Source organism: Wyeomyia smithii, chromosome 3, assembly GCF_029784165.1.
Source record: "Wyeomyia smithii strain HCP4-BCI-WySm-NY-G18 chromosome 3, ASM2978416v1, whole genome shotgun sequence".
In the NCBI taxonomy this organism is placed as follows: domain Eukaryota; kingdom Metazoa; phylum Arthropoda; class Insecta; order Diptera; family Culicidae; genus Wyeomyia; species Wyeomyia smithii.
Genome location: NC_073696.1, coordinates 163,366,147 through 163,385,442, shown reverse-complemented (window position 1 = coordinate 163,385,442; position 19,296 = coordinate 163,366,147). Strand labels below are relative to the sequence as shown.

Genomic DNA, 19,296 nt, shown 5'->3' with positions numbered 1-19,296 from the left:
TATCGAAATACTCCTAATCGCTCCGCTCCTGACGGCAAATCACCTTCGGAAATAATGTTCGGTCGCAAACTGCGAACGTGTCTTGAGTTGCTCCGACCGCCAGTTCAACACTTCGAAAAGCCACCAGGGAACGTAGACATTCGAAGACGATTTGTGTGCAACGATCCTGTTTATGTTCAAGTGCATATAAAGAATTCTTGGAAGTGGGCACCTGGGGTCATTTTAGAATGCATTGGAGACGTGATGTATAACGTTTGGGTTGACAATCGACGATTATTGCGATCCCACATTAACCAGTTGCGGAAGCGCATTGATTGCGACTCTGAAGCAACGTCGCTCAATAAGCAAGTGACCCTTCCTCTTGACGTTCTGTTGGATGCCTGGAACCTGCCTCTCTCATCGGCTGTGCAGCGACCGCTGGCACCAAAGCCTGTACCATTGCAACCCATCGTATCACAAGAAGTCCTTCAAGATCAACAACAACCTATTGCGTCGTCGACACCGAAACATGATAAGCCAACTGTATCAGCAGCGAGTCAGCAATCGTCGTCGTTGTCTACGCAATCATCTACAAGTTCGTCTGAAACAACCTTAGTCCCTCAGCCAGTATCTGCGCGTCGCTCTTCTAGAACTCGGAGAGCACCTGCTAGGTTTCCAGATCCCTACCTTCTATATTAAAAAGGGGAGATGTCACAGACAGATGACCTGTTGGGTGTTTCCACTACCCGACGCCGCTGCGCTCAACCTGGCTGCCTGACAGCTATCGTTAGATGCTATTGACAGCGCATTCTCTTTTGTTCAAAGTTTTACTTAGTCATAGCTTAGTCATAGTTTAAAGTTTTACTTAGTCATAGCTAAACGCCTTTTATTACGTTCCCTCGACTACAAAAATACGTTTTCCTGAAATCCATCCACGCCCCAGTTTAATCCTATTCCCTTCCGCCTACATCCAACCAAACGACAAGAACACGTTAAGACCCCGGATCCGGAAGCAGCAACTAGACCCGCACGATACTCTCAGGTCCTGAGGGAGACAACCCAATATGCCAGTCCGTAATATCTTGGCCCAGCAGCGGAACATATTCATTATGCTGCTTACCTATGGCGATGGAAAACCATCAAACAACAAATCAGTGCTTTTAATGCAAAACATTCTAGCTTTAAGTTAGATTTAGTTTCAACTCGTAGTCGGCAGCGAGGATAAAAAATTTGTTTTAGTTATTAAGATACTTTAGAAAGTAAGCTACCAGATATAATTGGCGCCGTTAAACATTAAATTGTATTTGTGCCGTGTCAAATAAATTATAGATGAAGAAAAAAAAATATTCATAACTCATGTATAAACTTTTTATTTGAAATAAAAGCAACGGCGAGTTTTTCGTATCTAGAACAAACACGAGCAGGAAAACAGAAAAGAACAAACACTTTGAACTTGACGTTTCGATGTTGTACTCTATGTTATAACTCATAGCGCATTCCCTTGTGAATAGTGCAAACCAGAAACACTCTGACAGAGAGAGAGAGAATGAGTGGGTGTGTGTGTGGGAGAGAGAGGTGGGCGATGAAAAAACCGCCAATTTGGCAACTGGGTTTCACATGTTAAAGGTGCCAGATCACTTCTCAAATTGAATGTTGACTGACAAAATTTGTCTTCAGTATTAAAATTCGGTATGCGGTAAAACTAGGAGTTTTAAAGTTGTGATCCAGGCTAATCGGAGCGGCGCGAATATTAAGCAATGAATTTATCGTAAAATATTACATTTCCCGTTGTTGCAGAATATCGCGCCGGTAGAAATGTACCTTGGAAATTATATAAAGGTTTTAAAAGTTTAAATACATTTGAAAAATACCGGATTCCGAGAACGTTATGTTAGGATTTTGTTTCACTTTCGTTCAGAAAAAATATTGATTAGTATTGATTTTTTTTTATGTCTAAAAAGTAGCAAAACTTGTTGATTTATGTACCGCTATAAGTTAAAAATATCTAGAAATTAAATAAGAGCTGTTTTTTTTATGGACTCGGTAGATTCATGATCGCCAAAGAGTGCATACGTTCTAGAATTTTTTTTTGTCAAAATGAAATAATAAAATGATAGTTATCACTATTCGTAGATATTCAAAAAAAAATTGACACAAAAAGGATAAGAATCCGTCAAGTAAATGATGATTTAATCTCGAATCGTCACAAGAGAAACAAATGATAAATCTGCAATGAGTGCCCAACAGATGCTATGCATGTATGTGTAGCAAAAGCCCTAGAGACTTCTCCAATCGTACATGTATTGGTGCACTGTACACCGTGTAAGTCGGATGGAAAATGAGGCAAACAAAGTGCTGTCAAAATACTTGCATTGCACACTGGGCCAGAAATACAATAGCGTGTAAGAATGAAAAGTTGGTGTCGAAGCGCCATCTCTGCGGCCAAATCGAGAGCTAAACAGAGTGTCAAGCTGAAGTTCTTATTACACTGAGAAACTTTGCTGAAGACTGCACATAGGTTGGATAGAGTATTAAAGTACTGGATCGTGTATTCCATGCAATAAATACATAGCAATTGTATTTTTACATGAAACCTATGGTTATATTCAAACTGAAATAGCAGCATAGCATAGCATAGAACCCAGAATCAGCTGAAATTGCACAAAGAACCATCAAAATGGTGCCTAGGAGTAGCAAGCCATTTTCAGTGTACAACTCTTGGTGATTTTTCTTTTCACTGGTCAATAACGTAGCTGGCCACACCCAATGCAGATCAATAGAGGAAGGGATATCGGGAGTGTTAGTTTAATACTTGTTGCTACTAGAGACCGAGGAATCCTCTGCATCGTCCATAAGTATCAAAGGATGGAATAAGTGTTAGTGGGAAGGAATTGATCTGGATCCATCGAGGTTAATGGTGCGATCTTTTCTACAGAAATTCGCGCACGATATGGTTACTTCTCGGTCTCTGGGCAACCGGCCACCAGAAGACGATATAAATAAAACCGCGCCATGAACGCTGTATCGGCGTACGAAGTATCGAAGTTTCTAATTGTCTTCGGCAACCTATCAATCGTTAACAGTCTGTATTATAGCAAACTTAGCGTTTCATCCCGTGAACTTTTGACGTTGACTAACGTCTATATCGAAGTTAGGCCCCTGAATTTAAAAATCTAGTAATTCAACCAGGGAAAACCAGGGAAAAGTGGTCAGGTTTTGAGCGCTTATTTTGCAGCCATCTATAATCAGATTTTCGAGGTTTTGGCATCAATCGATCAGAAATTCTTTTACGGTTAAATTTATGTAACAAAAACAAACTATTGTTTGAGATACACTATTGAAAAATCGGTAATTAATATCGATTGTCTAAATCATACCACGCAGCCAATCACTACCTCTCTTCCCTAGCACAGTCGACACTAACGGATACAATCGATCTGACTTTGTTGTTATTGTTGTTGTCACTTTCTGTTTCCGATGTTTATGCTGCTGCTAGCGGAAAAAAACCTTGCAAATATGCATCTTTTTGTTGGTGTTAATTTTACGACAGCGGCCGGCGCCCCATCATTTTAATTCCAAAACCGCACCAGTGACATGCGGACGCTAGGTGATAGCAGCTGAAAGGAGGAAAGATTAGTACCGGTCATCTCGTGCCGGTTTCACCCGGACGGACTAACCAGAAAACAACAATATAATCGGCAACTGGCACTTTTTGGTGCCTAGAAATTTTGTTACAGAAGCGGCTAATAGAATTTTCTATTTTACCAAATGCTGCTGCTAGCGGATAAAACCTTGTAAAAATGCATGTTTGTGTTGATGTTAATAATACGATAGCGGCCGGCGCAGCTTTCAATAAACATTTGTCTCTACCATTCCATCATCTATGTAGCCCCTCCTTCCTTCTAATTATCTGACGAAGCCTCGGTATAAAACGTATCGTTCGAACATTTCACCCCATCAGTTTCATTACTAAACCGTACCGGTTACATACGGACGCTAGGTGTTAGCAGCTAAACGGAGGAAAAACAAAATAGTACCGGTCATCTCGTGCCGGTTTCACCCGTTATGCTGGTGGCTGTTAGTAATAAATAGCTACTGCAAAATACTAGAATGGCTGGAATTCTGGACGGACTACCAATAAACGAGAATAATCGGCAACTGGTACCTTTTGGTGCCTCGCAGTTTTATAATAGAAACGGTTAGTTGAATTTTCTGTTTTACAAAATGCTGCTGCTAGCGGAAAACCTTGCAAAAATGCATGTTTGTGTTGATGTTAGTTCCACGACAGCGCTAGGTGTTAGCAGCTGAAAGGAGGTAAGACAAAATAGTACCGGTCATCTCGTGCCGGTTTCACCCGTAATGCTGGTGGCTTTTAGTAGTAAATGGCTACTGCAAAACACTTAAATGGCTGAAATTCTGGACGGTCTACCAGTAAACGAGAATAATCGGCAACTGGTACCTTTTGGTGCCTCGAAATTTTGTTACAAAAGTTTTGTAAAAGAAACGTTGCTATTCCCTCTACTATTTGTTTCAATGGAATATAAGAATACGGTAGTCAACGTCAAGCGGTCGTGTCTTGAATACCACCCTCCTACTATTTTTTTAAATTTACCTAGAAACGAATGGATTTTGTAAAACGCAAGAACCGCACGCCGAACGCTAACAACGCAAACTACTGGTACCAGTGGCAAATATCATACCGCGTTGATTTATGACATGATGAAAAAATGGATAACGCACTGAAAAAATGAAAAAAACCTTGGCGAGCGAAGTCTCTGACCAGAAAGCCACCACGGGGCACACCCGAGCATAGAACGATGTAATAGTCATTGATGCGTAGTCATTGAACTTCGAAACCGTCGTATTAAGATAGTCACACTGAGTGCAGTCAAAATACCGCGTGCGAAACTGAACTGCCCTTTCCGAGAGCAAACAAGAGCGTACCGACCACTAGTATGACGGAAAGCAAAAACACACGCTTTATTAAAAAAAATAATAATAATAAATAATAAATTAAATAGGGAACTGGCAAAATTCCATGCATCCAAAGCTCAAAGCATCAAAGCTGAAAATATAAAACCGAACAAAATGGTCGCAGCCGTCCGAACAGGATTAATCATGGTGAGTGAAGCGATCTTTCTGATGAAATCTATCTCTCGTGGCGAGTTTCCTTTTGAGTAGAAAAATTGGCAAAGTTTCATGCATTCAAAGCCATTAGAATTAGAAAAATGCAGATACACATGTTCGCCAAAACAATATGCATAAATGTAGGTATTAAAACCGAACAGAATTCTAAGTTTATTTAAAAATGCCAAACCAATCACAATGAAAAGAAATTTGAAAATTATTGTTTGGAAAACATATACAGAAGTATCTATCCAAAAGCTAGGAAAATCATAAAATGAAATCAAGTTTCACCCGTGGAATCAAAACTGGCGCAAATTGAGTGAAAAATTTAGTGGAGCAGCGGCCGCTGTTCTGGCGAAGCTCACTCGAATACTTCAGGACAAACAATGTCGACTTACCGTGGCTAAAATAAACGTTGCTAGACAGCAACAACAAATTGTGTTGCAGGGTCAATTAGAAGAGCAGTTTGAACGAATTCGCGGAATAAAACAAGTATGCCCTCTGTCACCTTTTATTTTTAATTTTATCATGGAATTTATTCTGTAATCCGTTCAAGATGAAGTACCCACGTTACGTCTTAATCAGTAGGACCGCGCACTCTCCCCATGGTTTGGGCTTTTGCCGATGATCTAATTTTGATTGCAGAAAACATTGCAGATTTTGAATAAATTCTGACGAAGCTAACAGAATGTTTAGACTATGTATGATTAAAATTAAATGACAAAAAGTGCAAGGCACTGGTTCGAGAGCGAGAGGTGACGCTGCAGGGAAAAAATATTAGCGGCACATTAGCATACTACTACCGACCCGTTGCGTTATCTAGGTGTTAATCTCAGTTTGAAATTGGATCGACCAATGAAAGTACGCACGCGGTGCAGACGGAGCGGAGTACGGAGCGGTGATGCAATTTCTAAAAAATATAAACCATCCTGGGAAGTTGCCCGTGATATATATATATATATATATATATATATATATATATATATATATATATATATATATATATATATATATATATATATATATATATATATATATATATATATATATATATATATATATATATATATATATATATATATATATATATATATATATATAAGACAATGATTGCACCTGTCATGGTATACGGAACTCAGGTGGCGGCCGCCTCTCGATTCGCAACTATCAAAAGCAGTTGTTTGTGAGATAGCTAGCTTATGCCGTGCTCCGGATGCTGGACAAATGGCAAGATCCGTGAATACCCGTGAAATGAAGTACGACGATGCGCAAGATCACACCCATTTAAGGCTGCCACTCGTCTGTACGCTAAACATTTACGTCGATGTAGACCTTCATTTGCTTGGAGGGATACTATAAGGCATAATATGGGGCTACACGAAACGCTGACGTATCAGGACTGGTTAGAATTAGCCAACCCGGTGGTATCACTGACGTTTACATACAACATAAGTGAAGCCAGCATTAGCTGGATCACTGGATCAATTTTACATGCAATTTGACAGCTATTTCATCGAAACACGAAAAAAAGCAGTGTTCATACGTGCATACAGTATCGGTGTTCAGCGGCAGTGTGTTTATGTGTTGTTTTCGGGTGATGTATTTATTGCACATAACGTCGAGTGCTTTGCTTGATGAAACAAAAAATTAACGCGTTGCATTATTATAGAATGTACACAACGTTTATTCTTGCCGATTTCGAACGGCGGTGTTTCTTGTAGGCAGCTGACATCGCGCGATGATTTAATGATTAACATTCCAACGTATGTGTAAATGAGATAAAACATCAACGCTACTTTTGAACATTTACAAAGCTAAGCTGACCTTTTTTTTAAATGATTGAATTGATTCGAGCGCATTACTCTGTACAACATATATTATGCTTCGTTCGTCATGCTTACACTGCTGTGTGAACAAACCATCAAAAACATAGATGAGACTAGCGCCACTGTCTTTCACGGCAGCTTCAGGAAACAAGGCCGATGCCACCGGGTTGGAATTAGCACAGCAAAAAAAAAAGATTTCATTCAAAGTAGTAAATTCAGTTTGGTGTCATTGATAACTGGCTTTCATAAAAGCTATTTTCAGAGACTGGTGAAAATACCTGAGATCAATCATTGCACTTTCTACAAGGCAAAGCGTTCCGCTAGATGTGAAGTATTTCAAACACAAAACTTATACCAACAATTAACTTATTCATTGAAACTCTTACTAGAGATCGACACAAAGAAGTTTTATTGTGAGCTAGACACTCTTCAAGGAATTGTATGTATATCTTGACTATGAACATGCTAGATACTTGAGCCGCTAAAACTCATTACACTCACAGCAAAATATTAATGAGCTGCTTCAGATAAATCCTATATTAGACTCCTATCCAAATTCACTTAAACTATCTCGTTCAACTGAAAAAAAGTAAACAGATAAACGTCGATGACTGCGACCTGCATCAATCGATGTAAAAAATCGATTCTGCCTTTCCAGACATTATATCTGGTATCGATGTACTTTATTGAAAGCATCTTTGCGATTGTACACAGCACATTTATCGATTCGTGTACTCTGCACCTTCACGAAACGATATCAGCTCTTATTTTGTATTTGAAAACAGTCAACATACACTAAACGCTTTTCTCATACCATTCTTAGTGATCTTAGTGAAGTAATAAAATAAAATAAAAGTATTGGTGTAAGTCCTGTAAGTCACGGCATCATCAATGTAATCGATAATCAAAATCGATTTTAGTAATCGAAACGATAAGTCTCACGTACAGTCCCTATATTTACAGTCTGGCGGACTCAGGTATCGGAGCCAATCGAACCGGAGCCAATCGAACATGACAGTTAAGAAAAGTTAAAACTTGGGGGAAGTATTGAGACTGCGGTGTGCTAAAAATTATCGAAATAATTTCAACCATTTCAAAATTGATGCAGAGGCTATATAAGAGACAGTAAATCACACATACTAAATTTTTACCATAATCTGATGTTCTGGATAAAAAAATAAAAGACTAATTGCAAAAACTTATTGCATTTTAAACTGCCATTGACCTACTGTCGTGACGCCTATCACGAGAAAAATATTCCCGGCTGATTCGCAAACGAAACAGAATATATTTGCGAATAATTTTTTCTCTGATATTGTGGCATTTTGACATGTGAGCCGCTGGAACATCTGACATTAGCTCGAAAAGTTTTTGGTCCAGATTTGAATTGGATATTTTGAGTTGTTCAATGTTCCCTTTGAATATTTCCTCTAGCTCCGTTAGAAAATTATAAGTATCTATGTTTACGTATACCAATGCATCTTCGGTATAGTCTCTGAGCTTGGTGAGTAGAGTTTTATCATCATGTATGTTAACCAGTTTGCAATTTGGTCAATCAAAAAAGCAGTTGTTAAAACATCTTTCCGTCCAGTTTCTGCTCCGAATATTCTTAAAGCAGCCGCCACACCATGATTAGCGTACTTTGTAGAGTTAATGACCTTCATTTTGTCGAAGCTCGAGGCTTTTTTTGAAAAATCCACATCTTCCATCCTTAACCCACATGCCATTCGTAGATCACAGCCCTTCTCAAACATTGCAAGCTCTTTCAAATGATTAATATCAGCAGTAGACGTATAAAGTCCATTGGATTCCATAGTAATCTGATCAATCTGGATTGTACACTCAAAATATTTTTCACATTATTGTTACGTGAAATTTCCTGTACTTATTCATTTTCTGTCATTTTGCATGATTTATGTGACAAACATAACATCTACGTGAAAATCACATGCATACTATGTTTTATCACGTAGTAACTTGGCAACGTCAAACAGAATGTCATAGAAGAAGTATCGCGTGAACTCTTTACGTGAAAATACACAGAAATCAAAATGGCGAAGCTGTTGTCTAACTCAGTCTCTGACAATAAAATAGAATTTCTCGACGGCTTGTCAATAAGTGAGCTTTCGAAAAACCGTACGAATTTGACATCAAGCCTCGAGCTTACAGGTTTCACACAGATTTAGTTCAAAGGTCGAGGAGTTTCCCATACATAAACAGTTGCAGCTTACAATAGTTATCGCCGGCAAATGTCGTAATATTTGTCCGTTTTTATGTCGTTTGATTCATTTAAGAATCGGCGATTTTGCATGGCCGTGCGATTTATCAAGCAACATATTTCTATAGTTTCTAAAAACTATTTGCCGTCTTTTAATTGGGGAAACAAAATTTGGAAATTTTACGTTGTATCAAACGTAGTAGCTAGCAGATAATCGAATGCTTTCCATTTTACAGGTAGTTGAATTTTACGTGAAATTCACATAAAATGAATATGTCTGCTGTATAAAATTCATAGGATAAATCATATCACCAGATCATGATGAACTCAAATGACAATCACGTAGAATCTACGTGAAAATGATAGTGGAAAATATTCACATAACTTATCCGGTAATTATGACGTGAAAATTATTTTGAGTGTACCATTGGCGATCCAACCTTGGACCATACTTTTCATAACGTGTACGCTATCAGGCATAATCTCAAGAGTACGAGATATGTCACAGGGGTGCTCGATGGGTTTATTAAAAAGCACATTCTCACTGGTATGTTGGATTCCACAGTCGTTCCACAGTTTTTTATTATTGCCTGAAAGTAAAAAAATCATTTAGCGTGATAATGTGGTTAAAACTCTATATACAAACTCTACCCCCGCAATCACTAACAACTGCATGCACACGCAAACCCGTAGACTCAGTTCTCCGAATGACATCAAACAAAATAGATTTCAAACAACCATTGTTGATTGAATCCCCAGTGTAGTAGTATGCTACTACTTGCTTCCATCGAACCCTAAGCCCTGCCAACATAAAAACCATCACATGGTTTGCTACTCCACTATGATTAAGAAGCGTAATGTGTCCAACAATCTTTTTTTTAAGTTATTACAATAGTTAACCTCTGGTTGAATGGCCATTTCATCAAAAATTATCATACAATTTTTATCAGTATCCTTCATTCTTGGTACTTTATGCTCAAGTAAAACAAAAACTTCTTCGAGTACACCGCACTCGAAATGTATATTCTGCAGACGTTCTTGTAGTGTACGTCCACTAGGCAAGAATCATTTCTTTCTCTCTGTTTCGTACGCCGTTGAGCCACACGAGAATTTACATCGCAGACCTTCCGTAATGCTCTGATCAGACCATCGTTTGTTTTTTTTAATATTCTCTGTGATCAACTGAAACTGGTCGGGGTTCATAACAGTTCCCACATCTTTCAGCTTTCGTTTTAATGACTGGTTCTCTTGTAATGAACTGAAAAGAGGAAAAAAATTAGATTTGGAATCAAAATCAAAAGTGGTTTGTGCACCTTATGTTATCTGTGCAATTTTTGCAATTGACAACGGTATCAGAATCGCCCGGAACAATGTTCTCCTTTACCATTTCCAAAGAGTCTGTTTTGTTCATTCGCCCTTCAGAGCATAGTTGCGGAACATTTTCAAATATAGGAACGGCCTTGCTCGTTTTTAGAATCTTACCAGCCGGAGATAAATATACATGATGCTCATCAAAATGCAACTGCAAAATCGTTGAAATTTTATTGTTGTTCTATACAGACATTGTGAAAGCGGATGATGTAACTCACGCTGCACAGCCTGGCTTTTTCTGGAACTACAGTCTCAATAGGAAGATTACAAAAAGTTAACCACCTACTTCCTAAATCTTCTAATTTAGGAAAACGGAAGAACGCTACATATTTCATCTGACACCGAGAGCTGATCGAGCTCTTGTAATAGAAACACTTAACTTTTTGCGGTAATATCGGGAGAAAATTCACAAAAGTTAAACATTATTGATCACAACGAAAAAGGTTTTCAATGGTTTGAACTTTGTCTGCAGTTGCCAACTATTTTGATCGAATTATCCGGTTGCCAGATCGCATGATTTTCTGTCCGCCAGACTGTAAATATAGGGACTGTAGTCTCACGGTATTATCTATTCGAACGCAACCCTAATGGAAAGTGCAAATTTCATTATTCGTTGGGGGGCTCAACAATGAATTTTTTTCAGCAATTAGAGGATGTGTGCCAAATATGCTGATTTCAAAATGTAGTTTTTAGCTATCTTTATGTCATAAACATAACCTTGGTATGCTTATTTTATGACTTGAAATTAATCATAATTGAATTTGTGGGTATATTGACCACTGTTGTTGGGATTAACGGCTTTACAATTGTAATACCTAGAGCATAGTTGTTACTCAATTATGCAATGAAAAAAAAACATGAACGCCCCCCTTGAGAAATATTGAACTTAGCTTCGAGTACATGTAGCCGGGAAACACTTTCCAAACCGTCTGAGACACCTCCGGAAGGCCTTTACCTTACTCTTTACGTCCAGTAGTTGACGTTGCCACTCTTTTCACACACTTAAAACCGTTTTCTTTTCGTAAAACAACCACTTTTAAACTAAAAACTGGAAGGAACAGGCAAACCCACCATTGTCCGGTAACAGCGTTGCCAGTTCTCTCTTTTTGAGCCCTATCGTTAAACGAAATTCGAAAATTTGATTTTCATTGGCACCCTAACACACAGGTTACGGCTAGGTATTTGTATTCGAGCTCGACGTGAAAACCGCTATTGATTAGAGTAGCTGTGTATCTTTCGGTTCAAGAGTAAATGTAGTCATGACGGTAGAAACTTAAATTAACTAAAAATATGATTGAACCCACAACTTCCAAACTGTGTATCTTCCACTTAATTTTTTCAAATGTCTTGAGGGTGCGACCATGTGCGATCGAAAAACTAAGAACAGAAGAGAGTTTTTAAAAGTTCTACTCTGAAGCAACAAATGCATTGAAGGAATTACAGCGTTATAAATCCAGCTTCGAGAGTTGCCGACCAATGTCAACTGACGATACTGAGAGAATCTATTCGCGAAGAAATACTGAGAGAATGGAGCGATTCAACCGTCAGCCCAAATTCTAAATTTTACGATAGACTTTGTTTGATCAGTGTTTACCATCAAACCAGGTAAAGTGTGGAATGCCTAGTCCGAAGTCCGGTCAGACTTCAAATTTTATAGTCTGATTTTATTTCGGTCCGAACCGGAACAGAGTTGTCCGGGCCAGGTAACGGTCTGGGTTATGCTTCCGAGATGTGGAAAAGTCCGGCCAAAATATATTGAACTGAACATGAATATGAATCACAAGATCATATTGCAGGAAGTTAGGATACTGGCTCACCAAAAGATTGAATAATTTATCTTTTTTAGCATATTTGCTCGACCAAAAAATTTACTGATACCGTTAACATTAAAAAAACTGGTGACTATTCAATATTGCTTATTGCTAGTTTTTCAGATTTTTCTTTTGGATTTTTCCACCTAGTATCAATCACATACATGTGCGGAGCCTACCCGTGTAGACTCCACCAGGACCAGTGATAAATCGAAATAAAACATCAAAGTCCTGTACGCATGGTCATTCGACCATGCGGAACGCTTGATGAAACAAGATTGAATTTATTAAAATAACTCAACTTAATTCTACCCTATCAAAAGAACAGGAGAGAAACAATTTTCTTGCCCGATTCTCCGTCCTGTCCTTGTCTAATCCTATCAATTTTTATTAATTAGTTATTCATTTGTATCTTCCGTTTCGCTCAATTTACTCGCGGACACACGTTATTTACTCAATCGAAAATACGTTCGGTATTTATTATTATTTTTGGCTATGTGGCCGTCATCGTTTCATTTCCAGCGGAAACGGAGCGTCGAATTTCGAATTTGAATGCTATAGAAAAATAATAAAGAATCGTTCTCACGAAATAAGTAGAATTGCCAAGTGCATTGAGAAATGCTTATTAATCATACACGCGAGGTTATTATTTCAGAACCTGTCTGTGAGAACAGAGTGTCACGATTTATTCCTGATGAAGGAACATGCATGGACAAGAATATTTCTGTCCATGGGAATGTAATGCGAAGATTTATGAGAATCAAAAGTGTTTTTCCTACTTTCTTGGAAGGCCTGTTTACATGAGAAAATTGCGTGGTGGGGTAAAACAAACGCGTGGGGGGCTAAGCCCCCCTGGTACCTACGGGCCTAGTAAACACAGCAGAAAAGTTTATGGGAATAAACGGTTTCCTAATTCTGAGAAGGCCTGTTCACAGTTGTTATGATTCCTGACCTTATTTACTTAGTTCGGTCCGATTGCCGCATTTCTGTCAAATATTGAATGAATGCTATAGGAGACTTTGTGCCTTCGTGCAAGGTGAAGGATGTATCGTGCGATAAGAGCGTAGCGCCACAATCAGTGGTTCTCAACCTGGGGTACGTCTATCCCTAGGGGTATGCACAGACCTTCAAGGGGTACGTGAAAATAAGCAATTTCTCTTTATGAAATTTTACTTGTTTTTCATTCTTGCTGATAAAACATGACTGCAGCAAACAAACAAACTAGGGTTTGCAATATTCCCGGAAATTGATTTCCCGGGAAACGGGAATAAAAAATTTCATTTCCAGGGAATTCCCGGGAACCGGGAATGGAAAAAAAATTCTTAGCAAAAATGGTATTTCAATAAAAGTTGAATTATAAAAAGTATCTGAAAATCGTTTACAATTTCATTATCAATTCGAATGAAAAACGAATTACAAAACAAAACTTATTCAAGTTTATATCAGAGCAAAAACATCATATCAAGAAGACTGGCATCTCTGGATCGATCCCATACAAATGACAAGCGTCAAATCAAACAGCGCACTCCATCTATCAAAGGTGGAAGTTTGCATCGCTGCGAAGACAGAGTGGGCGTATGTGGTAGTCCAACCTGCGCGTTCAGGTTGCATTCGCATCGCCAGCACACACACAAGCATGCGTCAGTTCCACTTTTACTCGAAAGACTGCGCTGCCAAAACTGTCGCTCAATCTCAGGCAGAGTTCCCAGTCTTCTTGATATGATGTTTTTGATCAGAGCCTCTTCGCTTATTTTTATCAAATATATTTACTGTGCCATTACACGATGCGAATTATTTTTAAAAATAAACTGCATAATCAATCTAGTTTTCATTGGCGTAACAAACCCTTTTGTAATTGGTATCACCATTTATTTGAGAGTTATTTAGCCTCTCGGTAGTTTTCTTTGAAAGACCGAGACAAACTGGAACGAAATGATAGAATAATTAATAATCTGTTCAATATGACTCTAAAAAAGTTAGTTTCAGAGCGTTTGAATGTATACGTAATTAATCTCAAAGATGATTTTTCGTGTGAAATCGCGGCCACGACCCAAATTACGCTGACTGAGTTAATATTAAATTATTTATTTCTGGTCGCATTGATTCACGGGTTTCAAATTTTCTTAATCGATTTAATTTAATTTTTATCAATGGCGAAGAAAGAAATCACTATTCGCTCAGAAGTGAACTAACTGTCAAAGAATGAGATTGGACGAAGCAAATATTTGCCCAATTTTTCGTTTACTGAATAAGACAGCAAATATTTTCGACAAATAACCGAAGCAAATAAATTGATAGTACTCGGCAAGTAAATATTGACCGATATTTCAAAGAAATACTTACTTCGTATAATGCCCCTTTTAAAGCTGCTATACACTTCATCGACGTTAGTTCCGTGTTTTGATAGTATATAAAATTTTATTGCAAAATTGTATGGGAAATTATATTGAATCTTGCGAAATTTTTTGAAGAGCTCGGGAATCCCGGGATATCGGGAATCAATATTCCTGTTCCCGGGATCCGGGAATCCCGGGAAATCGTTCCCGGGATTGCAAACCCTAAAACAAACCAAAGTGTAATTTGAAACTTGAACTAGACAACCACTACTCTCTCCCACTCTGCGAGAACCAACCAAGCCAGGTTTGGACTAATACGTACGTGGACAAATAGAACCGCTGGACTGAAGGCTAGTGCCAATACGCATCGTGAGAGTGATGTCTGCAGGATCGTAATGGACAAAACATTTCTCGGCTTCGGTGTGTACTGGAGTATGAACCACTGGTGTTGAAAATTAGACACTGAAACCGGCGCACAGTGGTCTAAACTCGAAAAATCGTGATTGTTTTAGATTTGACTGTGAAATATTGATTTTATGCACCCAGTGTCTCCAGTTTTGTGGTCCCCGTGGCTCTGTGGGTAGCGATGTCGGTCGGCCAGCTCTCCCACACGGTTGTGATATCGGGTTTGATTCCCGATCGAGTCGAGGATCTTATCGAGCTGGAAATTTTCTCGACTCAGCACTGGGGCACGGTGTATCGTTGTACTTATCCTACACATGCAAAATGTGCCAAAAACAATATCGATAACGAATTCTCTCAGCTAATCTAGTTGATCGAGACCGCTATTAGCCCCAAGGCTAAAGTTTGCAATATTCCCGGAAATTGATTTCCCGGGAAACGGGAATAAAAAATTTCATTTCCAGGGAATTCCCGGGAACCGGGAATGGAAAAAAAATTCTTAGCAAAAATGGTATTTCAATAAAAGTTGAATTATAAAAAGTATCTGAAAATCGTTTACAATTTCATTATCAATTCGAATGAAAAACGAATTACAAAACAAAACTTATTCAAGTTTATATCAGAGCAAAAACATCATATCAAGAAGACTGGCATCTCTGGATCGATCCCATACAAATGACAAGCGTCAAATCAAACAGCGCACTCCATCTATCAAAGGTGGAAGTTTGCATCGCTGCGAAGACAGAGTGGGCGTATGTGGTAGTCCAACCTGCGCGTTCAGGTTGCATTCGCATCGCCAGCACACACACAAGCATGCGTCAGTTCCACTTTTACTCGAAAGACTGCGCTGCCAAAACTGTCGCTCAATCTCAGGCAGAGTTCCCAGTCTTCTTGATATGATGTTTTTGATCAGAGCCTCTTCGCTTATTTTTATCAAATATATTTACTGTGCCATTACACGATGCGAATTATTTTTAAAAATAAACTGCATAATCAATCTAGTTTTCATTGGCGTAACAAACCCTTTTGTAATTGGTATCACCATTTATTTGAGAGTTATTTAGCCTCTCGGTAGTTTTCTTTGAAAGACCGAGACAAACTGGAACGAAATGATAGAATAATTAATAATCTGTTCAATATGACTCTAAAAAAGTTAGTTTCAGAGCGTTTGAATGTATACGTAATTAATCTCAAAGATGATTTTTCGTGTGAAATCGCGGCCACGACCCAAATTACGCTGACTGAGTTAATATTAAATTATTTATTTCTGGTCGCATTGATTCACGGGTTTCAAATTTTCTTAATCGATTTAATTTAATTTTTATCAATGGCGAAGAAAGAAATCACTATTCGCTCAGAAGTGAACTAACTGTCAAAGAATGAGATTGGACGAAGCAAATATTTGCCCAATTTTTCGTTTACTGAATAAGACAGCAAATATTTTCGACAAATAACCGAAGCAAATAAATTGATAGTACTCGGCAAGTAAATATTGACCGATATTTCAAAGAAATACTTACTTCGTATAATGCCCCTTTTAAAGCTGCTATACACTTCATCGACGTTAGCTCCGTGTTTTGATAGTATATAAAATTTTATTGCAAAATTGTATGGGAAATTATATTGAATCTTGCGAAATTTTTTGAAGAGCTCGGGAATCCCGGGATATCGGGAATCAATATTCCTGTTCCCGGGATCCGGGAATCCCGGGAAATCGTTCCCGGGATTGCAAACCCTAAAACAAACCAAAGTGTAATTTGAAACTTGAACTAGACAACCACTACTCTCTCCCACTCTGCGAGAACCAACCAAGCCAGGTTTGGACTAATACGTACGTGGACAAATAGAACCGCTGGACTGAAGGCTAGTGCCAATACGCATCGTGAGAGTGATGTCTGCAGGATCGTAATGGACAAAACATTTCTCGGCTTCGGTGTGTACTGGAGTATGAACCACTGGTGTTGAAAATTAGACACTGAAACCGGCGCACAGTGGTCTAAACTCGAAAAATCGTGATTGTTTTAGATTTGACTGTGAAATATTGATTTTATGCACCCAGTGTCTCCAGTTTTGTGGTCCCCGTGGCTCTGTGGGTAGCGATGTCGGTCGGCCAGCTCTCCCACACGGTTGTGATATCGGGTTTGATTCCCGATCGAGTCGAGGATCTTATCGAGCTGGAAATTTTCTCGACTCAGCACTGGGGCACGGTGTATCGTTGTACTTATCCTACACATGCAAAATGTGCCAAAAACAATATCGATAACGAATTCTCTCAGCTAATCTAGTTGATCGAGACCGCTATTAGCCCCAAGGCTAAGCTTGCGATATTGTTTTGTTGTTGTCTCCAGCATGTTTATTCCATATAACAAGGCCTTTCTTTTGGGTTTTTGATCAATCTCCCTAGTAGTTAGACTTTCCGTTCAGTTTTCCAATTCTCTAATGTTCTTCAGACGAATTATTCCACAATTCGCATTCAAGTTTTGTATTCAGCGAATAAACACCGATGGTGCTCTCACACACGCAACGATTTATCCCTAACTGTATTGTGGCTTGTAACATCAAGTGATTACGTTTGCTTGCTGTTGCGTGTTGCATCATGTTGCAACTTGGCAGCTTCATACTAGCTCTGCATAGTCGAACTAACTGCTTTTGTGAATGCGTTCTAACAGGGTAGTTTGTTATTCAAAGTCGGTTATGCTGATCACGGCCTTTGCGCTGCCCCAACAGTGGGGGGTTAACTCAATAGAGTAAAAATTAGACAACTACAACAGAATTTGATTGCATCCTGCACAGAATGTCTGCTTGTGTTGATGCCTGAAAATTATTAACCTTCAATTATTTGTTTATTTGCCTTGAAAAAGGCATTTTGCGGTTCGAATTCGGTTGCTAATCGTAACCTTTGAGCTGCCCCAACAATGGGGGAGTTAAGATACACGGACAACATGCTCTGTGGGAGCTATTTCACATTCAGTAAATTAGACGGGTGCGACAGATTTAAATTGCTAGGATCCAACACAGAATGCTTGATTGTGTTGTCAAAAATCATTAACTTTCAATGACTTGTTTATTCGCCTTGAAAAAGGAATTTTGATTTTCAAAATTGGAATTCCTGATGGCAATCTTCATGCTGCCCCAACACGGGGGGAATAATGGCAGTCTGGCGACACACGCCGAGAAGAACCGCGCTGCTCCTGAGACGTGGTGACCAACCACAGGGCTAGTGCTGCTGCTAAGGAAGAACGACTGCTGTTGTCGCTGTATAGAACTATTATGAGCGGCTTCGGCTAAAACAGGCTCTTAACAACAATATCGCACGCTTAGCCTGGGGGCTAATACTGGTCTCGATCAGCTAGATTTTAGTTGAGAGAATTCGTTATCGATATTGTTTTTGCCAACCACGCTCGACGCCTGGGTTCGAATCCCACTGCCGACATAGGTGTCGATGGTTGTGAGGTGGCGTGATCCACTCACAACCAACCCAACTGGTCTAGATTCAATCCTAGCCGACACCGGGAGATTTTCTGAGGCGAAAAATCTCTGGGATCACGCCTTCCATCGCATGAGGAAGTAAAGCCGTTGGCGCCGGTCCGTTAATAAACGGGTCGTGAGTTAGGGTCCTGGGTGTGGAGTCGCCTCCCTGGGCGTCGGTGATTGGCCACAACAGTGGCGAAACTAGACCGACGGAAAATAAGCGAGAATAAAAAAAAAAGTACAACGATACACCGTGCCCCAGTGCTGATTCGAGAAAACTTCCAGCTCGAAAAGATCCTCGACTCGATCGGGAATCGAACCCGATATCACAACCGTGTGGGAGAGCTAGCCGACCGACATCGTTAACCACAGAGCCACGGACTGGCCTATATAAGAGCCAAACAGGCTCTTATATAGGCCAAACAGCATGTTTTCAATTGCAAGGTATATGATTCTGTCGACCGTGCTTGGGAAGCAATCATATAACGACCAATCAGAGGTCGAATTTTTCGTTTTGATAAAGCTTGACTATTTTTAATAGTAAAATAGTGTGAATAATAAAATTACAATTATCTTCTTGTGGGAAGACTCTTAGAAGATTTTCCAACCTATTGCTACAATAACAAAGAAAATCCATCGAATACTAACCGATTTATTAGCATTTTAAATTGGACATATTTTTCACTTTTTTCGGTTTTAGATTTTCATTTCACATCCCTATGTAGCCGAACTTCCTGAGAGAAGTATTCTACTTC

The 19,296-nt window shown here is 39.1% G+C and overlaps 1 protein-coding gene and 1 long non-coding RNA gene across 2 annotated transcripts in view; one reads left to right on the top strand and one right to left on the bottom strand.

Annotated features, from left to right (window-relative positions):
* The window catches only part of LOC129728072 (uncharacterized), a 95,526-nt gene extending 84,535 nt beyond the window's left edge, over positions 1-10,991 (bottom strand). Inside the window, exons 1-4 of the long non-coding RNA XR_008728619.1 lie at positions 10,740-10,991; positions 10,464-10,672; positions 9,802-10,408; positions 7,434-9,740 (exon numbers count right to left, since the gene is read on the bottom strand). This is a non-coding gene — a long non-coding RNA (uncharacterized LOC129728072). The remainder of the gene's footprint in view (positions 1-7,433; positions 9,741-9,801; positions 10,409-10,463; positions 10,673-10,739) is intronic.
* The window catches only part of LOC129728802 (uncharacterized), a 625,151-nt gene that overhangs the window by 458,206 nt on the left and 147,649 nt on the right, over positions 1-19,296 (top strand). The window lies entirely within an intron of this gene.